General features: G+C 39.5%; 1 long non-coding RNA gene across 2 annotated transcripts in view; it reads left to right on the top strand.

Annotated features, from left to right (window-relative positions):
* Positions 1–27,800, top strand: part of LOC144456801 (uncharacterized) — a 119,560-nt gene that overhangs the window by 81,562 nt on the left and 10,198 nt on the right. The window contains exon 2 of one of the 2 annotated variants that reach the window (XR_013485900.1): positions 14,114–14,256. This is a non-coding gene — a long non-coding RNA (uncharacterized LOC144456801). Of the gene's footprint in view, positions 1–6,403; positions 14,257–27,800 lie in introns of those variants that run through there. The other variant, XR_013485899.1, reaches the window with a different exon arrangement.

The following is a 27,800-nucleotide window of genomic DNA, read 5'->3' on the forward strand; positions in this document are numbered from 1 at the left end:
TAATAATACATTTCACAAAATCACAGAGTTGGGATAGACTTCAGAGGCTAATCAGTTCAACCCTCACTCAACCTAGGATGCTTTCTGCAAAATCCCCAATAACTTGATGAGGCAGCCCATGCTTGAAAACTTCCATTTGCTTAAAGAGGTTTCTTTCTTTGTTTTCTTGACACAAAGACTGAATCTGTTTCTCAGTAACAGCCACACAATGCTCCTAATACTGTCATGTGGGCCAAGCAAAACAAATCTAATTTCACTTGCACTTAACAGCACTTCATCAACATGAAGAAAGTTGTCATGTCCCCTCTAAGTCATCTCTTCTTTTCCATTTCCTTCAATATATGCTTGCATGACATGGCACCCAACCCCTAAACTAAGTTCTAATTGGTTTTTTTTTTAATTTGCACTACTTTAGGATTGGGGCAATGTGGTTCGATAAATATTTTTTATTTTTGAAAGACTCGGAAGTTTTAGTGTACTATAAGCTCATAGGAGCAAACACAGTTTCATGGTTGTCAAAAATCTAATGAGATTGTAGACTGCTCTAACAAAATCAGACTTTTCAAAATGAAGAAGGTGGTTGTTCTACTAGACTCTGCCATTCTACTGGATTCTGCCATAGACAGACCATATCTCAAATATTATGATCAATATTGGTCATCACATCTTAGGAAGAACATTTCTGTTGAGGCAAAAACCATGTCTTACAAGAATTGATTGTTGGGAAAATTGAATGTTTGGCTTAGTAGCAGTTTAATAAATGTATGTGACTTTGAATTGGATTGATACTTCAGCTAAAGAAGAGAAGATGTCAGAGGAACATCACAATTGTTGTCAAGAATAGCCCTTGTTATGTCTTCTGCCAACGATATGCAGAACTGGCAGAAAAGTCCTACTGAACGGAATGGATTCTTTGGCTCGTTATTACTCATAGTCTAAAGAGGGTCTAAATTTCAGAATTGCATCATTGTTTCCCATCACCTAGAAAGGCTATCAGAGGAGGCAGTGAGGAGCTCCAGGAGGATGTGAGCAAATGCTATGAGTTAGAGATGAGCTTCCTCTGAAGCTCAAGAAAGATCCTACAGAAGTATTAAAACGGCCAGGTCACCCTGGCTACCACAGCTTTTACTGCTGTCATGGAAGCCTTCCGACAATGATGCAAAAGGCTGAGGAAAGAGAGCTTAGGTAAGAAATTTCACTGGAATTGTGTAAGCAAGAGTGAGGAGGAAAGGATGAATGCTGGAAAGACATAGTAGAGGAGTGGCTGCAATGACTGGTACTTGGCACAACTGGGCTGCCCTGGAACAGCCATCATTTCTGTCCACCAAAGCCTGACAGAATATTTGATGCTAGGTAAGCAAGAGAAATGTTTGGTTGGTGGTGACATTCTTCCAACTGAGAATCCATGTAGATGGAAAATGGATCTTCCCCCCTTCTCTCTTCTCTAAGAAGGCATATGTCTCATGCAAAGCTTTTTTTTTTGTTCTATAAATTTGTTCATAGTCCCTGATTTAATTAGTATTTTAATGCCAGCTTACTCTAGATAAAATATGATCGATCTTAATTGCTTTTTATTTGTGTTTTATTGTTTGTGAAGAGGGAATTGCAAAAGAGAGAAAGAGTGACTAATTTTGGTGTACATAAATTTGGATACTGACTGGGGGATGAGGAATGATATGACAGAAAATGATATTGATTTATTTTGTTTAATAAACATTCTGAAGTGATTGAAACTGAGTCCAGGGCTTTTGCCCTTAAATGAAAGCAAGTCAATAGTCATTGACATCTGGTAGCAGGCTGGGTTTTTTTTTTTTGAGTCACATTGCCTCCTCCTTTGAGTTCCTTTTTCTTCAATGCATGTGCAGAAAAACGACTCTATAGGGAGGTTCTGAGGGAGATGACTAAAACGTAAATTATGTCCCATAGGAAGAGAAAGGAGTGTCTAGATCCAGCCAGAAATGTCCACATTCCAAGGGTGGGTACCAGAGCAGGGAAAGAATATTGCTCATTTTCATTTTGATCAAACAAATCTCCACAGACACATAGTATGAAGTTCTATGTAAGCATATAAAGGACTTCCATGTGGAATAAGGGTTAGACATGGTCTGCTTGGCCCCAGAGAATAGAACTAAAAGTGATGAATGAAAGTTAGAGGGTGGCATATTTAAACGACGTGGGATGGGGCAGATGGATTGCCTAATAAATAAAGCTCTCCCTGAGGGCTAGCAGGAAATACTAGGTTCTCGTCATTACAGATCTCACAGCTCCAAAATCATTATCATTTACTAACACTTTAAGGTTTGCTAAGTACTTTGTATATGTTAACTCATTTGATCCTCAGAACAACCCTGAGAGGGAAATGCTATTATTATGCCCATGTAATAAATGAGAAAACTGAGGCACAGACAGGTTAAGTGACTTGCCCAAGATCACACAGCTAGTGTCTGAAGTGGGATTTGAACACAGGGCTTCCTGCATTCCTATGCCTCCAAGTCCCATGCTCTAACCATTGCACTATACAGCTGCCACTAGAGGCTGGGTGACCATTTACCAGAGATTATAGAGGAAGTTCTTCAAATGTCAGTCAACCCGTATTTACTAAGTAGTTGGTCTGTGGCAGGCACTATGCCTGCCTAGGAATCAGTAGAGGTGAGACTCAAACCCACATTTTCTAGCTCCCTGTGATGTTCTTTCCCCTGCACCTCAATGTTGCTTATTTCTAAATCCCCTTCCACCATGGACCTTCTATGTTCTAAGCTCCCTTATAGATCTAATGTTTTGTGATTTATATTCTAAATTACATCCTAGCTTTAACATGCTATGGTTCATGTTAGAAGTGTCCTTCCAGCCCTGACATTCTTTTTTAACATCTCCCTATCTCTGACATTGTATGTATAATGTCCTAAGGTCCCTTCTGGCTATACTGTTCCATGATTCTATGTCCTTCTGCAAATGCTAAACAATGATATTGGTGTCACTGAGACTCTGGGAGAGGTGAGAACCTGGGAAGGTCAAACCTCTGACCCCTCCTCCTCCATCACCAACAGTCAATCCTTCAGCTGGATGGGACTGAAATTGCTTGTATTTGAGCCACATTAATACGCTCAAATGGTTCACAAATACAAACAGAATTCTATGTTGTCCTTTCCAGGCAGTCATATTTTCAATTGATGGCCAAGAGGAGGAATAAACAAGGCGGGTGCAGATGTAAGACAAAGCACTGTGGGCATGACAAACTGAAGCAGCAATGTTTAGCTGTACAATGAAATACAGAACTCCTTGCTTTCTGAAAGGAGCTGGGGGGAAGGGCAGGACTGAAATTCCAAGAAACCAACTAGGATGACCAGGCTTCTAATGATAAATTCAGCAGAAATTCATCCTGAGAACTTCAGTCTTTACCAAGCTGCAAGCCTCCTGACAGGTTCAGTTTTTTTATAGTTAGTAAGAATAGCTGGTTTCACCAAACCCTTACCTGTGATCTCCCAGCTTCCCTGGCCATGAAATAAGGGAGGAGATCTTCATTTGAGTACTGGCTCTAACACCGTGACCTTAAGTTAGCTCACGTCTGTGGGATGTGTTTTCCTATTCTCTACAGGGAGCAGGTTGGGTTAGAATAACCAGAAGTTCTTTAAACAGGGATCTGTGAACTTTTTAAAAAATATTTTGATTACTGTGTTTTAATATAATTGGTTTCCTTTATAATTTTATGGATCCTAGTTTATGCATTTAAAATGTTATTCTGAGAAAGAACTCATAGGTATTATCAGATTGCTAATGGGGCCCATGACAAAAAAAGCTAAGGGTCCCTAGGGTAGATGGTTTTTAAGGTCTCCAGAACACTATATTCTAGGTTAAATTTTCCTTCACTTTTAATAACCTACATTTTGTTCCAAGATTCCTTTCAGCCACATTTTTTTTTATTCTAAGGTTCCTTTTAGCCTTAACATTTTATGTTCTACATGTTAACATCCTTTCTTTCCCTACTGTTCTGCTCCAATCAATTCTCTCCTATTGTATCCAGAAAGGGACAGGAGGAGTAGCTGGGCATTGCATTGCCCTAGGCTCCATGGTTGGTGTTCAGTTGTTTTTCACTTATGCCCAAATCTTCATGACCCCATTTTGGATTTTCTTGGCAAGGATACTGGAGTGGCTTGTCATTTCCTTCTCCAGGTCATTTTACAGATGAGGAAACTGAGGTAAACAGGGCTTTGTGATTTGCTTAGAGTCACATTGCTAATAAGTGTCTGAGGCCAGATCTGAACTCAGGAAGATGAATCTTTCTGATTCCAGGACCAACACTCTTTCCACAGTGCCACCTAGCTGCCCTGTAGATATGTGGATGTGTGTGCATGTATGTGTGTATATACACACATATGTACATATACACACACATGTGTGTATACACACATGTACATATGTACATATATACATACTCTTATACTCATATACATAAACATGAGTATATATGTGTACATATATGCATACAAGCTCATACACACATATATGCTATATATGGATAGATATATATGTGTATATATATATGCACACATTTACATCTACACATACATGTACATATACACACATGTGCTGATTTCTGTACCAGTTGTGTAGGAGTTGAGGGATTGCTTCAAATTTGGAGCAGTTGGTCCTGGCCCCAGTTTGAGAGCTCATTTGGGTTTCTTTGTTTTCTCTGCCTCCATATCCCTTAGGTGTCTATAGTTCAGTTACCTTTGAGGATTCTTCTCAAGCACACCCAATATAAATAAGCTTGTTACCTTCAGTGTTGACTGGCTTAGCTGGTTCCTCTTCAAAGTCCTTTTCCTCCTACCCCCAGACTTTGACAGTGTTGGGGAGAGGGGAGGTACACAGTGGAACATAAGAGTGCAACTGCAGACTGATTGAGATGTTTGACTTCTATTTTCTGATAAGAGATAACATAGATTATTAGCTAAAATTCTGGATTTGGAACCAGGAAGACCTGGATTCTAATCCCACCTCAGATATTTAGTAGCTGGGTAATCCTGAGCAAATCATTAACCTTTTTAAGCATCAGATTCCTCAGCCATAAGATGGAAATAATAATAGCATCTATCATTGGACTATTGTTAAGATCAAATGAGATGATGAATATAAAGCATATTGCAAACTTTAAAGTGATATGTGAATGTGACTTTTGCTGTCACGGGTCTCAGAGAGGAAATGGGGCACAGAAAACTTTGATCATTATTTTGAGAGGATGTCAGGAAAGGAAAGAATCAAGGAAGGAAGGAGGGAAGGAGGGGCGAAAGGAAGAATGGAAGGAGGAAAGAGGGAAGGAAAGAATGTAGTGGGTGAAAGATGAAATGACTGAGGAAACAAAGACTCAATAGTCCAAGCATATTGATTTGCTAACCAATGTATGCCAATTGCCTAACAAAGTGGGTTCAGACCTCTCCCTCAGCTTAGGACTGGAACCCAAATACAGGGGAGACAGACTTTTAAACATTAAAAACAATTAATCAAATAAGGCCAATTAACTAAAAGGAAACAATATAACATTAGGTAATCTGATTTCTAATTGGAGGAAAGATTAGGGACTTTGGGAAGAGGAGAGCAAACAGGGGCAATTTCCTGAATTTAGGAAAAAGAGGTGCCGCACTCTCCCCAAGTGTCTGTAAACAATAAAAGGAACATGGAAACAGTAACTAATTGGTCAATATGGGGCCAGTTTTCAGATAAGACATATGGGTTGCTTAATGTGGACAATTGTAAGAAAACTTCTTGCATCAATATTTGAATCTGACTGAGTTTCTGGTCAATATAATCTAGGTCCTTAGTTAAGGGCCTCTAAACAACAGGTAGACATGATTCAGTTTCCTAGCCATGCAGGGCAGGTTCAAACAATGCAATAAGATTTTCTCCCAATTCCCATAACTGAATAAAGTTTTCTCACAAGACAGAGGTTCAATTAGATCCATAACTGAATAGAAAGGGAACTGAGAGCTAGCTCTAGAATTGAGTCACAAGATGGAGTCAGTATGGTCCCCTCCATTCCTACAATCCCCCAATTCCCTCATGAAGGAGAGAGGCAGGGAAGAAAATACTTTTCCTAGATCTCACAAGTTCAAAGGGACTTTCCACATCATCCAGTCTGAGATCTTCATGTTTTAAATGTAATGTAATGTAAATGTAAATGTAATGTTCATTTTGAACAGGGAATGCACAGAAATGCCCTGCCTCCTTCCAGACAGATGCGTGTGCCAGCTCAGTGTTTGAGTGCTTTGGGAGTAACAGACTGCATGGCTGCTTCTGGCCAGCAATATATGACTCTGTGTTTGAGTGCTTTGGGGATGACAAAGTAATTCCCTTACTAGACACTGAGCAAGAAGTTCGAGATTCAGTAGAATCTTGAAGACCAGATTCAATAGACCATTAAAAAAAGAATGACTCTTTCCTGTAGTTCTTTTCCTTCACCCTTCCATGTGGTGTCATGTAACTGGAACTTCCTATGAGGGATGGGAGAAAAGCATCTTGTCCTTTTCTCCACCTTGGCCAGCCATGAGAACATGGCAGCTAAGGCTCATGTCCTGACTATGCATTCCTGAGATTAAATCTCAGAGCCCTGGCTGCCTTTTCAGTTTTGCATTTCTTTCTGGAGTAGAGATAGATGATGTAATAGTCAAATATTCACCTTGAGATGAATGTGTTCAGGCTTAGAGGTGACCATGTAAATGCAAGAGGTTGAGAGGTTATGGGTCATTTGGTTGGTGATAACTAGTGGTAGAGGGTGTTTCTGCTTCAGTGAAGATGACCCTCTGCAAGAGAAGGAACCCAAGTTCTTGTCTGGCTACCCAGAAAAACATGGATTTTGAGAAAGCAGTATACACCCAAGGTGAAATATAACAATACCTTGTCAGATTTCCTGAAAATTTCTGTATGTCCTCACCAGGCTTAAGTCACCACATCCCAGGAAAGTATAATACCAACTATAAGTTACTCAATCCCGTTTTAAGTCTTTCTATTAATTCATGCCTGTGTTTTTTTTTAATTTAGCATTTCTTTTATAGGAAATAAATATCTCTCCCATATTTGATTTATCATGTATATTGAGTATTTTTCTATGCCTCTCCCCAACTCTCTCACCTCCTCACATTGAGGATGCCTTAATCACGAACCCAAACTTCACCAAGGCACCAGGTTGGTGTTGTAATGAATTGAAGAGTACAATAAAAAGATCATAACCCCATCTTATTGAAGGCTAGACTTTTCCAAAATTGGACCTGGTCTAGACACGATATATGGGTTCAAAGTAGATGGGCCATGTGATGAAGACAGAGACAGAGAAGCATGGCAGTTCTCCTAAGCCCAGCAGAAGTTTCTTATTATTAAATAAAGAAACATACCCAGGAAGAGAATATAACTTATCCAAAGTCACACAGAAGGCTAATGACAGAACTGAGAATTCAATCCAAGTGTCCTATCTTCCATCCTACTGTTTCTATATCCATAGCATGCTCTTTTCTCTAGGTAATAATATTTCTCTGTGGCACAAAGATACAAATAACTATAGCCCAGACAGAACAGCTACTACTGTGCTTCCCAAGTATCACAGACCTTCCCTCTAAGTTGTAACAACTCAGTGTCAACTTTTGCATAGTACCCTATTAGATACCCATTATCCCAGTAGAATCACTTGATCATTGATTTAGGACTTAAAGGGACCTTTGAAGATGAAACCAACGCTCAGAGAGGGGGAAATGGCTTGCCTTGTTTGAATGACAAATTAGCCCAGGTGTAACAATCCTGGGAATAAGGTCAAGCAAGACAAAGGTGAAGATACAGGTGTAGGATGCATTGCAAAAGAGCTCCTCAAACTTCCACCAATCATCTTTTCCTTGAGAAAAAGAGAAGCAAATGCAAAGGATATTTAGAGGATTCTAAAATTGTGAAGAAGAACAAAGATTTAAGTTGGAGAAGTGGAACTCTGAGATGACTCAAAAAGAAGTTGAAGGGGGAAAAAGGACTTGACAGTGAAGACTAGAGCTAAAGAGCAAGGAGAAGGGTATGAGATGAAGGATAACAACTTAAGGGACAGGGGGGAGGAGGAAAAAATAGAGAAAGAGGTGAAAAGACATTGAAGAGGAGACAGAAAGGGAAAATGAAAGAGAAGAATAAACTTGAAAACAAGGAAGAAAGAGATGAAAGGAAGGTGGAAAATGACTTAAGAGGGAGAGAGAGAGAAGATTTACATCTGAAAGCCAGGGAGGAGGGCTTGAGCTCGAGGACAGGATGGTATAGTGGGAAAGAGGACTGCTTCTGTAGTCAGAGGACTTTGGCTCAAATCCCAAGTGTGACTGTCTGTCCCTTAATTTCCCTGAGTTTCATCTTCTTAATTTGCAAGGATATTGGACTACTTGGCCTCTGAGGTCACACCCAGCTCTTGATCTATGCTACTATGTTCCTATAAAAGCTAAAGAAAGAAGAAAAGAAGGAATTGAAGAAGAAGAGCTTACAGAGAAAAAAAGAGAAAGCACAGAAGAAAAAAGCACCAGGTCTGGTTCCCAGGACCTGGGTTCAAATCCCACTCCTGATTCTGGGCAAATCACAACCCCCTTGTACTTCATTCCTTCTTCATCTCTTCTAGCTTTATATCTATTTCCCTATGATTCACTGACCTTAAAGAGAAGGAGAGAGAGCGAAGAGGAATTTGAGAAAGATTAGGGAAAGGACTCAAACTAAAAGAGGAGAGAGAGACTTGAGGACTGAAGGAAGGAAAAGGAGAAGGAAGTTGATGACACAAAAGAAAGGGAATTAAGGACCACTTTTTGAGTCTCCAGATTATCCAGAAGAATGGAGTTCTCCTAAACAAAATGGAAAGAGGGCAACAAAGGAAAAATAAAGCAGAGAGAAAAAGATCAAATGAGACAAACCCCAATTCTGACCTACATCCAGAGCTATAAGGTAGGAGGAAAAGCAATAATGACTCCCAAAATTTCACAGGAGACAACATTCAAGAAATGGGTTAACAATAAAATCCATGACTGCAATGCCTACATACAGAAGAGTGAAGTACAGGTAGCAAGAAATCTGCACCAGAGAGCTTAACAGGAGGAGACAAATTTGGTATCACTGGGATCATCTGAGACTTGGAAAAATAAGACCGGTGACTGAATCATGTCTCTCAAAGGATATATCTCATTCAAAAGAAGCACTGACACCAATCCCCTTTTCTACTACCATCAGACTTAACCTCCTGCCTAATAACACACACACGGTCCAAATTGCTCCTTTAACAAGGGCTCCCAGGCCTCTCTTAGCTCTGAAATAATGGGAATGAGCCATTTACTCTGCACTCCATCACACCAGCTCCAATAGGATCCCATCTTCCTGACTCAGTTGGGTGACTCTCTTCCTTGCCATAAATCTTTCTTCTCTAATCATTTGCAGACATCCAGCCAGGTTGCAGTTGTGATGACAGCCTGAATTTCCTTGTTTTTCTCACTCTGCTCAGATATCTCGAGCTAGTGCCACTAAATCTTGTCCAAAGATAATAATCACAAAATTACAGAGTCTCAGAGTTGGAAGGGACCTCAGAGACCATTTAGTGAACCCTCTGCCTGTAAAGGAAACTTCTCTATATCATATCAAGCAAGTAAACAGCCATCTGGCCTTTGTTGGAAAAACTCCTGTGAAGTTAGCTCATTATGCTTTGGATAGCACTAATTCTAATTGGATGAATTAAAAAATAAACATTTATTAAACTTTATTCTGAGCTAAGTGCTGGGGGCTATAAAAAGAGTGACAGCCCACCACTCTTAAAGAGTTTACATTCTAATAGGAGAATATAGTACATAGAGGGAAGTGGTGGCTAAGAAGGGAGTTTTCATTTTAGTATGAGTAACAGGAATGGTAAGTAGGGTATGGGGTAGTCAGTTGACTGAGTAACTGACTCACTCTCCTTCTAGAAGAAAGGTACAGTTGATTTGATCAGTGTGAAGTAGAAAGCAGGAGTGAGTTGGGTGGTGGGAACAGGAGAGAGAAGGGTGTGGAGTCTGAGACTAAGGTAGATAATATTGGGTGAAGTTGACTAGTCTGCCCTTACTAGTCTAGATTTCTGGGGCCTGGGCAGTGGGAATTACAAATATAAGTGGATTAACTTCCTCTGGTACTTCAGACAAGAATACTAAAGGTTGAAGTGTTGAAGTCTAGTTTTGGAGTGGAAGATGCTGGTCCAGAAGCGGTGGTAGCAGTACGTAAGAAGAGCTGAGTGATCTGCTGGTGGAGGTGTCTATAAGGTCTTTCATCAAATCTAAATTTGCATTTTTGCAACTCATGCCTATTAAACCTAAGCTGGCCCTTGGGGGTCCAGCCATAAACATCTTAGAGCTGAGGCCCCAATAGTTGTGCCAATAACTCAAAGAAGAAGTAGTGTCACAGCTAAGGACCAGAGGGGTCAGAGATGTGAGTTTCCAATAGGTACACGGAATAGCTTTCTCATAAGTCTCCAACCTGGGGCAGCTTTCTGGGTGACATATGTGACAGTTCCTTTTGCTATGCTAGATCAAAGGACTGAAAGCCAGCAAGAATCTTAGAATTCATCCTTGAGCTCCAGGCCCTTCATGGGACCAAAGAATCTGAGAGCCCAAAGGAATGCTGCAAGTCATTTAATCCAACCTCCTCATTTCACAGATGAGGAAACTGAGGCCCAGAGAGGATGTGTTCTCAAGGTCACACAACTTTTTTTTATATGTCCCTCTTTGAAATTTTGATTGATGACTTTTTTTGTTGCACTGAATTCATTTCAGTATACATGCCTCCCCCCTCCTTCCTAGAGAACCATTCCCATATAACACAGATTTTAAAGGTGGGGGGGAGTTTAACAAAACCAAGCACTGTGTTTACTGTGTCTGGCAACATATGAAATAGTCTATACCCACAGCCGTTCACCTTTACAATGGGCAAGGGAAGGGAAGGAAATAAACAATTATATAGGACCTGCCTGCTATATGATGGGTACTGTGCTAAGAGCTTTACAAATATTATCTCATTTGATCCTCACAACAAACTCTGGGAGGTAAATGCTATTATTATCCCATTTTTATAGTTTAGGAAACTGAGGCTAACAGAGATTAAGTGACTTGCCCAGGGTCACACAGTTTCTGCAATCAAATTTGAACTCAGGACTTCCTGACTCTAGGCTCAGAGCTCTATCCACTAATCACAATTAAAGTATTTCAGTACATCCTAGGAAGCTTATATTACTCCTGATAACAGTCTGGCTGTGAATCATGGAAAACTAGATTTAGAGGTAGAATGGACCTAAGAGACCACTGAGTCCATGCCCCTACCACATTTTACTGAGGAATGAACTGAGGGACAACAGAGGAAAGTGACTAGTCCAAGGTTATACAGATAGCCCTCATGCTTCTCAAAGCATTTTCCCATCCATTATCTCATTTGATCTTCACAACAATCTTGTGAAATAGTTCAGTAGTTGTTCTCATCCCTATCTGATAGATAAGAAAACGAAGGTTCAGAGACTCCACTGGAGGAAGCTCAAAGTCACATAAAATCAGTGGTAAAGTCTGTACTTGAACTCAGGCTTTGAGTTGTATCCTTGTATTTTTTATTCTACTGTACCATGCAATTCCATTCTAATAATGGAGGGTAAAGAAGTCATTCTCTAGATAGTACCTCTCAGGCTATTGGGAAATAATAACAATGATGATGATGATATCTAGCATTTATTATTAATGTTCACAAAGCACTTTCCTCACAACAACCCACAGAGGCAGTTAGCACAAATAGTTTAACACCCACTTGATTGATGGGAAAACTAAAGACAAAAAGGTTAATTGAATTTCCCATGGTCAATGACTAGTAAGTATCAAAGCCATATCTTCTGATTCCAAGACCCATACTGTTTGCAACATGCCAACAGCTCTCTAAAGACAATGTTGAATGACAAAAGTATACTACTTAGGAAAGGCTACCAAATCACCCTAATCTTAATGCATATATCTGAATTCTGTAATATTCCTGTACTACAAAACTGATAAATGTAAGGAATATAGAGAAGCATAGAAAGACTTACATGAGCTGATAATGAACAAAATAAGTCAAACTATGGAAACAATATATGCAATGATTACAACAATGCGAATGGGAAGAAAAAAAAAGAAAAAAGCTGAATACTATGTTGCTATAATGATCAAGCTTGCTCTCAAAGAAATGATGAGAAAATATATCTCCCTTCCTTCTTCGAAGAGGCAAGAAACTCAAGGCTTGGAACTTTATATAATGTCATACTCAGCTGATATGTTAGTAAATCTCATTGTACTGTTATCTTTTTCTTTCTCTTTTTTTCACACAGGATGACTCAGAACTGGGGAAAGGGGAAGGATATATTCAGAAGTGAAATGATATAAAAATAAAAGATATAAAAATTATTTTAAAAATAGAAATATATAGTTAAAGCAGTTGGAAGAGATTATTTCTATATCTTCCCACTCTGGATCCTAGGCATCTTCCCTGGTGGCCCTCTATCCTAGAGAGGGGTCACCATTTTTAAATGGCCTTAATGTGCCTGAAACTCTGCAAACGCTATGTGTCTTGGGACTACCCACTATGTTGCTATTCCATTTCAGTTATACTTCTCAGCTCATTTGCAAAACAAAGATGACGGACAGATCCTGAACTTAATACATGATCAAACATTTCCTTGCCCTAACCACTTTCCCAGGTTCTCTTTAAAAATCATTCCTCAGTTGCCCCTAAGGGACCATGCCATAGAACTGGTTTCTCCAGTTTCGTAGTGTCAGAATTGTTTTGTTTATAGAAAAAAATAACAGGCATAATTTCCACCAAGGGAAGAGATAGGTCATTCCTCACAGGGACACATAAAAATGAAAAGAAATTCATCATTCTGGAGCATGTCAGAAAAGGAAAGATGGACAGGATTGTTTTCCCAAGGCTCCTCTCCAGCCATGGAGTAGATGGATTTATAAATGAGCTAATCTTATTCTTTTTGTAGGGAACCTAGTGATTCCATTGCTTTTTGGAATGCAAAAGCCTTTGTCAGCCAGAGGAGGCCATGGTACATCATTCTAATTATGCCCCAAATAACTCCCTCAAGAATATTAAGTAAATAAAGATAGCTGCATGGGGAATTTTTTTTTTATAAAATATCCACATTTGGTAAAGTTGTGCTTTCCTACCTATGTTTCTTTGCTACCTTACACCTGGAATGTCATTCCCCTGCCCCACCTATTTGAATTGTAATCTGTCTTTAAAAAAACCAGATAAATAAAAGATATTCAACCCAAAGCCACCTTCTCAATGCTGATTCTTTTTGTAGTGAATGATCTTTCTTCTTGAATCTCATATAACAATTTGGCTATAGCTCTCTACTCCACTCAGCATGTATATAATGTTATATATTATAATTATCTCCATTGTATCTCATTCCCATATCACTTATAAAGAACTGTGAGTTCACTGGGGGCAGTGACTATTTCTTTAAGTAGAAATTATTTTCCCTAGTGCCTAGCATGACATTCACTTATAATTATAATAGTAACAATTCACATTCATATAGTACAACATGCTTATATATACACATGTGTGTTCATACAATGTTATTTGAGAACATTTCAGAGGCATTAAAGTGCTCATTTATTCTTTTATCCCCATTCCCCCATCTAAGAGGGAGGGCCTTGCACAGGATATGCATGGCACATAGTAGATGCTTAACAATACTTGCAGAATGAATGAATAAATGAAATTAATGAATGGATATTATCTCCCAAAGTCTTGTCTGACTCAACCTTTCAGAGACCGTTGTTTTATACTCCATGAAGCAGGATGTGGGAGTTCACTATCTCTCCCCCACTTCTACTGCATGGAGCAGATTAGATTCCCAAACTAATAACCACAAATATCGCAGAACATAAATAACAGCCAAAGAGCGGAGAGCCTGACAACCCCTCCCCCAAGGAGATGGGGAGAAATTCAGCAGGACTATTTACTGCATGGCAGGCAGCCTAAAGAATAAGCAGAAGGGAGGGTTATGGGGTTCCAAGAACAACAAACAACAACGACAATCATGTCTTAAAACCAATGTAATCACTTCTAGATACTCTACCTGGGAGGTCTCCAGGCCATATGATGCCGTGACTCAAAACTGATGGCGACCTTAGAGAATGCATTGTCCATCCCATCCCTCCTCATTTTGCAGAGAGAAAAATTGAGGTCTAGCGGTGAAATGACTTGCCCAAGGTAAGTAAGCAGCAGATCCAGGACTCAAATCCAGATCCCACTGGAGTTTTAGGTGGTGTAAAGTTCTCACCCTTTTTAGCTTTCCAAAGACAAAGAGGATTTTGATTCTGTTTAATTGCCTGAACCCAGTGAAGTCTCTTTTGAGTCTTTATAAAGCCATCCATTTTAAAATATCTTTTTTTGTGTGAATTTATCAATCTCTAGAACAAATTTGATAAATAAAATTTGTGTCTTAATCCACCTTCTTGAAACAAAATAGCAACCAAGAAATGCAGAGATAAAGAAAGATAGGAGGGAAGGAGACAGATAAGACAGACAAGATATAGCTAGACAAGATACAGACAGATAGACAGACAACATAGATAAGATACAGTGAGACTGAGAGAGAGAAGCTATAGACAGAGAAATATGGATAGATAAGATAGACAAGATATAGGCAGACAGATAGACAAGATAGATAAAAAATAAACAGAAAGATAGATAAATAGACAAGATCTTGATAGACATAGGGAGACAAGATAGACAAGAGATAGATAGATAGATAGATAGATAGATAGATAGATAGATAGATAGATAGATAGACAAGATATTGACAGATAGAAAGACAGACAGACAGATAGATAGATAGACAGACAAGATATTGACAGATACACAGACAGACAGACAGATAGATAGATAGACAAGATATTGACAGATAGAAAGAAAGACACACAGGCAGATGATAGATAGATAGATAGATAGATAGATAGATAGATAGACAGACAGACAAGATATTGACAGATAGAAAGACAGACAGACAGATAGATAGATAGACAGACAAGATATTGACAGATAGACAGACAGACAGACAGATAGATAGATAGACAAGATATTGACAGATAGAAAGAAAGACACACAGGCAGATAGATAGATAGATAGATAGATAGATAGATAGATAGATAGATAGATAGATAGATAGCAAGTACTTACTATGTGCCAGGCACTGTGTTTGGAATACAATAGTTGATAGAATTTCATAGAATATTTGAGCTAGAATAGAGCTTAGAAATCATCTAGTCTAATCCCTTCATTTTGCTAAGGAGGAAAGTGAAGCTCTGAAGATTGCAGTGACTACCCTAAGGCCACACAAGTAGTTGATGACAAAGCCAATGCCTAGCCCCTATGTTGAAGAAATGATGGGAGGTGGGGGGGAGAGAACAGGAGATGGAGGGAGAGGTACCTTAGCCTCAGGATGAGTGGCCTTAAACAGCTGGAGGCAAAAAACACCTGGAAGGAAAGGTGCTTGCTCCAAAACAAAAGCCTTGCCTGGCACTAAAGGACCTAATCCAGAAATCTCTGTGGAAAGTCAGGAACTGGTTCTAAGAGCAAAAACAGCCAAAGCCATGGGATTCTACATCTCTAGATCAGGAAGGAGTCTTCTAGCCCATCAAGTACAATCCCTTCCTAGAAATGAAGAAACTGAGGTCCAGAAAAGTGAATTTACTTTGCCAATGCCACATAGCTAGAAATTGGCATCCAAATCCAAGTCTTCTGGTTCTCAAGCTGGGGCACTTTCCACATCACCCTGCCTCTGGGGAAGAGTGCATACAGTGGGAGAACAGCATAGAGAAGCAGGAGAAGGAGCACCAAGTGTTGATGATCAGCAGTTTGTGTCACAAATTGCATGAGACAGAGTCCTCTCATAAAGGCAACATCCCCTGATACCTTATGGTTGTGGGCCCAAAGCCCTTAGCTTAGAATTTATGTCTCCTATTGCTTGTTCCCATATATTCCCTTCCCTTCCCCTCCTTTTGACTCATTGGATTCATTCAACAAACATTTATTAAATGTTTACTATGTTCCAGAGACTATAAGGTAAATGAAACAAACAAAAATAAGACCTGCCCTTAAGAAGCTTACATTCTATTAGGTTGGAGGGGGAAAAAAGTATAGATACATATGTTTAGAGTACCCAGATAAATAAATACTAAACATAGTGGGTGTCTTCAATGCATTTCATATCTGGGGTCCAAAGGGGCACCCATGGTTTCTATAGATGAAATTAAGCCAGAAAGATATTGGAAGGAAGACTGCCTATGAGCATAGAGCATGAGAGGTCAAGGAATGAGACAGGATTGTGCATACCAGTGCACAATTTGGTCCTCCCCCTCTACTCTTTTATTTTTCTATTGTGTTTTTTTGTTAGTTGGTTGTTTGGTTGGGTTTTTGTTTGTTTTTGAGAGACAGCTTGACACTGGGTCCAGAAGTCCCATGGGATCACATGAAATGGAAAAATGGAAATCTGCTAGTGGACCAGCTAGCCACTGGTAGACTTGCTATTGCCACCAAGTAAATGCAGTCCAAGCTGGTGAAGGAAGAGCTGAGATAGATCTTGGAGAGCTGGGACACAGAGGCTGCAACTTCATGTTGCAGACAAGCTCAAGTCATAGTGTTGACAAGGAAGGAGAAGGAATAGAGATAGAAAAGGGATGGCACCAGGCTGGGCCAGCAAAGAGTTGTGCAAGCTAAGGCTTTGGGAGGGGGAGGTACCGTAAGAGTAAGGTGAGTGCCCTCTAGAAGGCAATGGAGATACTGCAAATTTTGTGGAAGTCCATGGAGGTGCCCCATACATACTGATTAAAATAATTTGGCTAATGGCTTGAGTGTAGTACTTTCTGGTAGCCAAATTATATATCATATTCCCTTGCTGATTAATGAATTATGTGACAACCTGGTTTTCTGTAGGTTTGTAGAAAATAGGGCATGAGCCTGTGTCACCTGGGATGCCCACCAAATACACACCTAATCCTTACCACTATCACATACACAAAAAGGAATATGGAAGGAAAGATTATGAAGGGTCTCATGTAGGAGGTGATACTTAGGTAGAGGTTTGAAGGAACATAGAGAGTCTAAGAGATGAGGGAGGAGTTCATTCCAGGAATGAGGAACAGTCCATACAAAGGTTCAGAGATGGGGGATGACATATTATATATGGAGAACAGGAAATAAACTAGTCTGATTGGAAGACAAGAGTATGTGAAGGAGATTATCGTGCAATAAAATAAGCCCTGTTAAACACCCTACAAAATGAGGTTAAAGTCTGAGTTGGATAGGGCTTTGGATTTCTGAAGCTCCTAGAATTTAGTATGGAAAGGCACCTTAGAGATCATCTAGTCTAACCTCCTCATTTGTTAAATGAAGAAAACAAGATCTCCAAGCCCTATAATGTCTGTTATTTTTATCAGGCTCCACAGGACCTGGTAAAGAAGAATTCAAGAATTCAACAAAATACTAGAATTCAAACTCAGTAAACTGAGGCAATTTCTGCTGATTCAACAACCCATTAAAAAGAAACTACCCAATTGTTTCATTAAAAAAAAACTTTTAATTTCACATTTCGTACTCTTTAGAACTAGAAGGAATGGGGAGCCAAGATGACAGAGTACAGTCCAGAACCCAGCCGAACTCTTTTAATATTCCATTCCAAACAACTATAAAATAATGTCTCAAATAAAATTTTAGAGCAGCAGAGCCAACCAAAAATCAGAGGGAAACATTTTTCCAGAATAAGACAACTTGGGTGCTCTGCAGTAGAGATATGTAACAATGGGATGGGTATAGAATGAAAGTGTGGCAGGAGGACCAGTAGTGGGCCTTGGAGACAGCCACAAAAGCAGCAATTTCAGACAATAAGAGGATCAGATAAATGGTCAGAAAGAGATTATAAGGGACCCTTTGCTGGCACAGGGTACAGCTGTTGCTGATTGACAACTTTATTGCCTGTAAGCAGTTCTGGGTCACAGTTCTAGGTAGAAAGGTGTGCTTGAGATCAGTCACAAGGGAATAGGGGCCCTGGTCACAGTTCCAAGGCCAAGAGGAATGCCAACACTTGCGGTTTCAAAAGAGCAGAGTATATGGTCATAGTTCCATAGCCAAAAAGAGTGTTAGCACTTGTAGCTACAGGATAGCAGGGGCACTTGCTGGGAAAACACCTGAGTAAAGACCAATGGAGCAGTGACTACATCTCTCCTAGGATAACACCACCATGGAAGCACTGAAAACTTGCAGACCCTCAGAACTAGCTCTAAAAGCAGCAGCACAAAAAAGCCTGAAGCTTGGGATAGTGCTTCCCAACCTCCAGTTGAGTAGACCCCAACTTTAACATAAAATTCAAAGTGAAGAAACAGTCTGGGAAAATGAGCAAACAAGAAAAAAAAAAGAACTCAATCATAAAAAAGCTACTACAGTGGCAGGGAAGACCAAAACATGAACTCATAAGAAGACAACAATGTAAAAACAGCTACAAACAAAGTCTCAAAGAAAAATGTTAATTAGATACAAGGCCAGAAAGAATTCTTGGAAGAGTTAAAGAAAGAGATAAGGGGGCAGAGAACAAATTGGGAAAAGAAATGAGAGTGGTAAAAGAAAATTATGAAAAGAAATTAATAGCTTCATAAAAAAGGCACAAAAATTCATTGAAGGAAAAAAAAACTCCCTTAAAAGTAAAATAGGCTAAATGGAAAAAGAGGCACAAAAATTCACTGAAGAAAAGAACTTCTTAAAATGTAGAATTGGTCAAATGCAAAAAGAGGTACAAAAGCTCACTGAAGAAAATAATTCCTTAAAAAATAGAGTTAGGGAGGTAGAAGCTAATGATCCCATGAGACATTAAGAAAAAACAAAACAAAGTTTAAAAAAATGGAAAACAGAACAAAATGTGAAATATCTCATTGGAAAAATACATGACCTAGAAATTACATTAAGGAGAGATCGTTCAATAATTATTGGACTACCTGAATGCCATGATCAAAGACAGCCTAGACATCACCTTTTAAAAGATTATCAATGAAAACTACCCTGATATCTTAGATTCAGAGGATAAAGTAGAAATTGAATGAATCCACTAATCATCTCCTGAATATACTCTTTATATAGCTTATCCTTTATATACCTTTGGTCCCAAAATGAAAACTCACAAAAATATTATAGCCAAATTCCAGAGTTTCTGGTCAAAGAGAAAACATTATAAGTAACCAGAAAAAAGTAATTCAGATAGAACCCTTCTCAGCATTACAAGGATCTAAGACATCTCCAGAGGCCTCAAGATGGAAAATGCTGTCCACATCCAAAGAAAGAACTATGGAAGTCAAATCGCTATCACTTATTTTTACCTTCTGTTGAGTTTTGTTTCATCTTTCTGATGGTTCCTCCTATGGGTTTTAATTTTTACTTACAACTTCACTAATGTGAAAATATGTTTAATGGGTATGTAAATGTAAAGCCTATATCAGATTGTGCGCCATCTTGGGGAGGGTGGGGGGGAGGAAAAGGGAGAAAAATTTTCAACTCAAAAGCATACGGCAAAAATAAATAAATAAATAAATAAATGAAATTAAAAACAAAAAAAAGCAATTCAGATATCACAGAGCTACTGTCAGGATCACACAGATCTAGTAGCTTCCATGTTAAAGAAAGAGAAGGCTTGGAATGATATTACAAAAGTCAAAAGACCTACGATTACAACCAAAAATTACCTAACCAGCCAAACTGAATACAATCCTTCAGAGGAAAAAATGGACATTTAATGAAAAATATGTGTATATACACATACACACTTAGTTGAGTATAGAAATCTATCTTACCCAATAGGAAAATAGGAGGGGAATGGTATAAGAGCTATCAATTAGAGAAAGGCAATTTAAAACAGCTCTAAGGTACCACTGCTCACCTATCAGAAATACTGGAGGGAGTGAGGGAAAATAGATATATCAATGAATTCTTGGTGGAGTGGTGAACTGGTCCCACCATTCTGGAGAATGATACAAAGCCCCAATGGGCTATACCACTACTATACCAGTAGCAATACCACTACTAGGTCTGTACTCCTAAAAAGTCTGTGTACTTTTTGATCTAATGACACTGGCCTCCTTGCTATTCCTCATATAAGATACTCCATCTCCTGATTGCATTTTCTCTGGCTAACCTCCATCTCTAAAATGCTGTCCTCCCTCAACTTTGTCTCTTACTTTCCTTGGCTTCTTGCAAATCCCAGATAAAATCTCATTTTTCACAGAAAGGTTTTTTTTTTCTGATCCCCCTTAATTCTAGTGTCTTCCTTCCATTGGTTATTTCTATTTTATCTTTTATATAGCTGTCATACATAGTTGTTTGCATGTTGTCTTCCCCATGCAAACTCCTTAAGAGCAGAGACAATCTTTTTCCTTTTTTTTTTTTTTGTATCCCCAGCACTTAGCACATGGTAGGAGTGTAATACATTTGTACTGACTGGCTGAACCTATGCCCTGTGTTCTCTTTCCTCTGTTCCTCATCATTGGAGCAATCTATGAATCTAAAATTTTGCAAGCAGGCTTAAACAGCATAGGATTCAATTAGAAGGGGTGCTAGGGATTATCTAATCTAATAGTACATCCTTATTTTACAGGTGAGGAATCTAAAAATCTAAAACCTAATCTTAATCTGAATAGGCTAAATCACATTGCTCAAATTCACGAAGCAAGAGTTTGAACCCAGGTGTTTTGGCTTTTTTTTTCCTTAACCACACCATACTACATCTTGTCATTTGGTCCAGCCACCTATGATTTAATCAAAATAGGAAGCAAGCGAGTCCACGTTTCCTGACTCGAAGCCCAATATGCCAGACTGCTTCCCTTACAAAACTTCTATAAAGTGAGTATAAATATATCATGTGCATTGATCATCCAAGGGGCTCTAGGGTACTCTAAAGTATATATACAGCCCATAGAAAAATAACTCTTCTGCTTCATAAATCTGGACTAAAACTAATACGCTTCTATCATAATCAATAAACATTTAATTAACAATAATTTTGCCACTGCCCTAGAAATTAGGAAGGCTTTCGTAAAATGATGTGGATGGCCCAGAACTCCTAAAAACCTTGTCTGGGGAAGTTTGCACAAACATCTTATGTCAATACTCTGCTTCTTTAGGGAACTATACCTTCCCCCTACCATTTTTCCCCCTGAATTTGACCTTTGTAAGCACTTTCAAATATAAGATGACCTCTAAGTTTTCTTCTAGTTCTATTTTTTTTTAATTCTAAACATTTTTTTGAATGTAGGGAGTAAGGTATAAGAAGTCTGAAACAGTATATTAGAGTAAGAAGCAACCTTAGGGTCATCTGCTGCATTTTACAGATGAGGGAAAAGGCTCATAAAGGTATAATGAGGTAGCAAATGTCTGAATCAGAATTCAAATCCATATCCTTTGACCCCAAATCCAGTATTCTTTCCATTATGTCATTCTGCATATTCAGGCACAGAGGCATATAGCATATAGGGAAGAAGTAGTTGAGAAATGTAGTGTAGTGCCAGATCCTGGAGGGCCTTGAATGTTAGACAAAGGAATTTGAAATTTACTTAGCTGATAAAAACAGCAGGGAGCGACTGAAGATTTTTGAGGAGAGGAGTAACATGCCTAGAACTGTGAATCTGATGGATTGCTTTGCCAGCATCTTGGAAGCTACTTTGAAATGGAGAGAAAGTGGGGCCTGTAAGGGGCTGTCCAAATGAGTAAGGAGGACCAGGTAGGTGATAATGAAGGTGGTGGTAGTGAAAAGAGAGAAGGGGGGATAGATGTGAGAGATGTTACAGAGATAATGTTGATTAGACTTAGTAACTGATTAACTAGGAAAAGTAAGAAAAAAGAAGAGTCAAGATCCAAAATAACTTCAAGAGGATATGCCATCTGCCACTTCTACCTACTACTATTAATAGTAGTAATAGCAGCTGACATAGTGAGCTGATATGGTACAGTAAGGATTGCAAGCTACCTGACATACATTATATCATTTGACTTTTACAACTATCATGTGAAGTAAACACTATTATTATTCCATTTTACAGATGAGGAAACTGAGGCTGAGAGAAGCAAAATGAGCCAAATATTATACAGCTAGTAAGTATATGAGGAAGAATTTAAGTTCAGATCTTCCTGCGTCCAAGACCAGCAGTTTATTTTGCATGCCACCTAGTGTCCCAGCTTTGATGGCACACAAGAATAGAAGAAAGTTCTTGGACCACACAACCTGTGGATTTAGTAGGTAATAGGGAGCCATTGAAGATTTCTGAACAGAGAAGTGACATACCCAGAACTAGGAATTTGATGGATTATTTTGCCAGCCGCTTGAAAACTGGTTCGAGGAGAAAGTAGAGCCTTAAAGGGGCTGTTAAAATAGCCCAAATGAGTAATGAGGACCAAGTAGGTGATAATGAAAGTGGTTGCATTGAGAAAAAATCTTGAAAGGATTTCTAAATATCTGGCTCAATTCAATTCCATTGGATATAGAAAGATGGAAAATATTGCAGCCCTTACCCTCAAGCAGCTTATAATCTAGTAGAGGATACATGTACACAAACAGGCATGATAGAAGGTAAAATCTAATAAGGGAAAGGGGAGGGCCAGGGCATGAGACTTTGAGGAGGGAGAGATGTTTTTTACCCAGGGATACCCCAAAGCGCCTCATTAAAGTGGGTTGTCTTTGAATCTGGGTGGAAGGAGTGGCAGGGCAAAATGGAAATCTCTTGGATACCAAATTAGAAGATCTCTTCCAAATCCTGACTCAGTTATTTGCTTCCTGTATGATCTTTTGTTGTTGTTGTTGTTGTTATTGAGCTGTTTTTTATTTGTGTCTGACTCTGCGTGACTCCATTTGGGGTTTTCTTGGCAAAGACACTGGGGTGGTTTGCCATTCATTCTCCAACTCATTTCACAGATGACGAAAATGAAGCAAACAGGGTAAGTGAATTACCCAGGGTCATACAGTTAGTTAAGTGTGTAAGGCTGGATTTGAACTTTGGAAAATTAATCTTCCTGATTCAGTACTCTATCCACTAGCTGCCCTTTATTTCTCTGGGTCTCAGTTTCCTCACCTGTTAATTGAAGGGATTGGATTATCTGCCCTCTAAGGTCCCTACCAGCTTAAAATCTGTAATCCTAAAACTGGCCAAACACCATCATTTTTACCAGGCTCCAGGCAAAATTTGTGAGGTCTCTGGGGGTTACATAGATTGATTTCACAGGGCTCCTAAGGCTAAAATTCAAGAAACTGAGATTATTTTTGTTGACTTAGAAATCCCAATAAGAAGGAGCTACTCAACTGCTTTGATTAAAAATAACTTTTCATTTCATATTTCATAGTGTTTAGAGCTAGAAGGGACTCAGAGGTCATCTTATTTTTAAATGTGTAAGACAGCTTCTTTAAATATATGGAAGGCAATAAAGAAAGTTATTTCTAATCAAAACCAACTGTGGCCATCCTCTAATGGGGACTCAAGACACCACTCCATTTCCTAAGAATACTCAGTCGACGAACCTTGACTACATGCTTACCATGTGTAAATACTTTGCTAAATAGTAGTGATACAAAAAAGGTCAAAAACATGGCCCCTGCCCTCCAAGGACTCACATTCTAAAACAAGAGATAATATAAGGTAAAGACAGTGAAACTGGAAGGTGATTTCAGGGGAGGACATTAGTAGTGGGTGAGATTAGGAAAGGCCTCCTACAGAAGGTAGGATTTGAGCTGGGTTTTGAAGTCAGCTCAGAATGGAAGTGAGAACAGAGGACATTCTAGGGAAGGAAAGAACCAATGAAAAGGCACACAGACAATGAGGTGCCATGTTTGAGGAGCCACAAAAAGGCCAGTGTCATTGAACAATTAAAGACATGGAGGGGATTAAAGTATAATAAGGCTGGGATGCTACAGGAGAGTGAGAGTGTGTGGGTCTTTAAGGTCCAAATAGAGGATTATATGTGTGATCCTGGAGATAATAGGGAACCACTGGAGTTTACTTTTCTAATAGGTCCTATGGTAAAGATGGCAATTTATTGAATCATTTATTCGTTCAAAAGAAAGTCTCTTATTGCCTGTAATAAGCTAACAATAGCAGGAGATTTGAGGACCAAGAAGATCAATAAGACATATTCCCAACTTGCTTCGAGCTTATAGTCTAGTAGAGGACAAAAGACCCATGCACGCAGGAAAAGTTAAATATCAACAAAAAATTTAAATTATGTCAATTCTTCACACTTGCATAATCCATGCATTTTATATTTGAGCTCCACACCAGCCCTGAGAGGTAGCTATGGTAGGTATAAGCATTCCCATTCTACAGGAGAGGAAACTGAGGCCCTGAAAGTTGAAGTAGTTTTTCTGAGGTCATGCAAGCTAGCAGGAAGCAGAAATGGAGCTAAAATCCAAGTCTTCTGGAATTAAGTCCAGTGTTCTACTACTTTACCCTACCATCCCGAGACTGAAGCTACAACATAAAAGGCTTTACAAGTCAAGTTAAGGATGAATTGAGGGGAATGGAAAAGAAGCAGAAGACTTTGTCTCTCCCCCAGAGCCCTGCACTCCTCAGGCTGGTGCCTCGGGGTTCCTGGATATACAAATAGACAAAAGTCTAGCTCACTTAATGATAAGCTTAGAGCTGAAGGGACCTTAGAAGCCACTGAGTCCAAGTGGGCCTGTTCATTCCCCCTCACTGCCCCAGCCCGGCAGGCTCTGGATGCTCTCTCACTAACTCAAAGAGTATGACAAATCCCCCAACCCTGCCAAAAACCATTCAGGAAATGATATACCCTGGCCCAAAGGAGGTCCTTCACAGCTGCCCCACATTGGACAACAGGCAGCTCCCAGAAGCTGCTCCCACAGAATAACAAACACATTGAAGTTCCACAAAAACAGAGCCCCACGTGTAAACTTGAGAAATGGGCATTTTTAAGTTTGATTTTTTTTTCCATAAAAACAAACTAGGACCAAGATAGATGGAAAATCTGGCAAAAAAAAAAAACCTGCCAAGCATAAATAAAGTCTGATGATAAAGGGAAAGTGCAGCTATGAATATTTAAAAAGAAACTGCTGGAGGTGTCATTGTAGCAGAGATTTTGAAAGCTGCCAGGCTCTGCTTCTTTCACGAAGTATACTCTATTTGGGTAGTATCTCTGCAGCACTATATACACAGCCAGGTGTAGAGAAAGTGTTTCAGTGGTCATCAGAGGCATTGGGTTAGGCCATCAAATTTACTCTGACCTTCAAGCGAGTCGTAACCTCTCTCTTGACCTCAGTTTTCTTATCTGTAAAAATGAGAGGATCACATTAGATGATCTCTCATCTAAACTATTAGTTCAGAATGACAGGAAGAATTCCAGGATGAAGAGACCAAGGTTTGAATCCTTGCAGAAAGTTCAAGGATGCAGGACTGGAGATCAGGAGAGACCCTGGGGTGGATACATAGCTTTAGGAGTTGCTGCACAGGAATGATCTTTGAAATTGTGGGAGCTAATGAGGTGATAGGATTTGGAGCTACAAGTAAGGACTTAAGGGATCACTTAGCTCAACCCATTCATTGTAGGGGGCAGCAAGGTAGCACAGTGGATAGAGCACTGGGTTTGGAATCAGAAAGACTCATCTTCCTGAGTTCAACCCTGGCCTCGGGCACTTAACAGCTGGGTGAGTCACTCAACCCTATTTGCCTCAGTTCCTCATCTATAAAATGAGCTAGAGAAGGAAATGGCAAACCACTATAGTATCTTTACCAAGAAAATCCCAAATGGGGTCACAGAGAAATGACTTAACAAGAAATTCATTCTATAGAATAAGAAGGAGTTGCTTTACAGAGGTCCTTGACAGAAGCAGAAAGAAAAAAGTGACTTGTTCAAGGTCATCAGCTAGTCTGTGGCAGAACAGATGGCTCTGCTTATCAAATTGGCAGATGCCACAAAGCTGGGAGGGATAGATAATACAGCGGGTGAGAGCACAGAGATTCAAAAGGAGTTTGACAGGCTAGAATACCGGGCCAAACCTAAGCAGAAATTTAATAAGGATAAATGTAAAACCTTACGTAGGTTTAAAAAAAATCATCTTCGGAAGTACAAAATGGGGGAGGGCCTAGAGGGATGCATGGCTAAAGAACAGCTCATTACTAAAAGAGTTTGGCCACTTTGTGGACTGCAGGCTGAGTAGCAAGGAATGAGGAGAAGGAAATTAGCATTTATCAACCACCACCTTGGTGACCTAAGCACTTTGGAAATATCTCATTTGGACCTCGAGACAACCCTGTGAGGTTACTGCTATTATTATCATCACCATTTTGCATACGAGGAAACGGAAGCAGATCTAGGGTCACATAACTAGTGTCTGAGCCTAAATTTGAACTGAGGTCTTCCTGACTCCGTGCCACTGCTCCGTTAATTGAGTCAAATAAAATTAAAAATTCATGCAATTAGTTCCATGAGTTGCATTTAGAAAGGTATAGTGGCCAGTGATAAGGAAGTGATTGTACTTTGCCCTGGTCAGACTACTTAAGAAGTATTGTGGTTCACTTCTGCATATCACATTTTAGGAAGGACATTGAGATATTAAAAAAAAAAATCAAAGGCAAGAACCCAGGATGTTGAAGGTCCTTGTTTGAAAGAATTGGAAAGGTTTAACCTGGAGTGGAGTAAAGTTACTGAGGTTAGCTGTGATCTGAAATAGAGGTTGGTCCTGATGGAGGTTGCAGGGTAGACCTGAATTCAAATCTAGCATAAGGTAATTCCTAGCAGTGTGACCCTGGGCAAGTCACTTTAACCTGTTTGCCTCAGTTCCTCAAGAGTTAGACATAACTGAAATGACTCAACAACAACATGTATTCTATTTGGCCCCATGAGGTTGAGGTTGGAAAAAGGTTGATTCCACAGAAGGGAAAATTTAAGTTCCATTTTAGGAAGAAACATCCTAACAAGGAAAGCTGTCCAAATGTGAAACACGCTGCCCCAGGAGGCTAAGGGTTACCCCTCATTGGAGGTCCTTGAGCAAAGGCTGTATGACTGCTTATGTATATTGTTAAGAGGAGTGCTTTTTTTGGTATGTGCTGGACCAGATGGTCACTAAGGCCCATTTCAAGTTCAGCAACCATATGAGTTGATGAAATCAGAGGAAGCGCTAACAATTAGACCTATTTGTTTCAGTTTCCTCACCTGCAAAATGAGTTAGGGAAGTAAATGGCAAACCACTCCAGCATCTCTGCCAAGGAAATCGCAAATAAGGTCATGAAGAGTCGGACATGACCGAAAACAAGATGGCATCAGCTACTGCACAATATAATGAGCTCCTCATCGCTGGATGTGTTCAAGCAGAGGACCAATGACCATGGAAAAGCTCTGTTGGGTGGGGACTTTGGGCAAATGAACTCTAAGGTCCCTTCCAACACTGATGTTGAAATTAAATGATTCTACTTGTTCCTTTTACCCAGGGCCCCTACACTGAAACATTCATCTGCTGGCATCAATAAGGTTATAGAGAGCTGCTATGGTGATTCAGAAGAAAATGCTCCTTTCACATTTTCTGTAAGATCTGCTTCCCAATTAAACCCAGTGTTAACTTTTGCTCTACAAAAAGAGAAGAAAAAGACATGGATGGGGTGCTTGCTTACCCTAATGAGTGAGCTCTCTGCTATGAATTAATCCAAAGCCAGATACTCACCCACACCAGTATTCACTGATGCAGAGTGAGCATGTGGACTCATTTAAGTGGAATAAAA

Source organism: Phascolarctos cinereus, unplaced genomic scaffold, assembly GCF_003287225.1.
Source record: "Phascolarctos cinereus isolate Bilbo 61053 unplaced genomic scaffold, phaCin_HiC Scaffold_4;HRSCAF=312, whole genome shotgun sequence".
NCBI lineage: Eukaryota > Metazoa > Chordata > Mammalia > Diprotodontia > Phascolarctidae > Phascolarctos > Phascolarctos cinereus.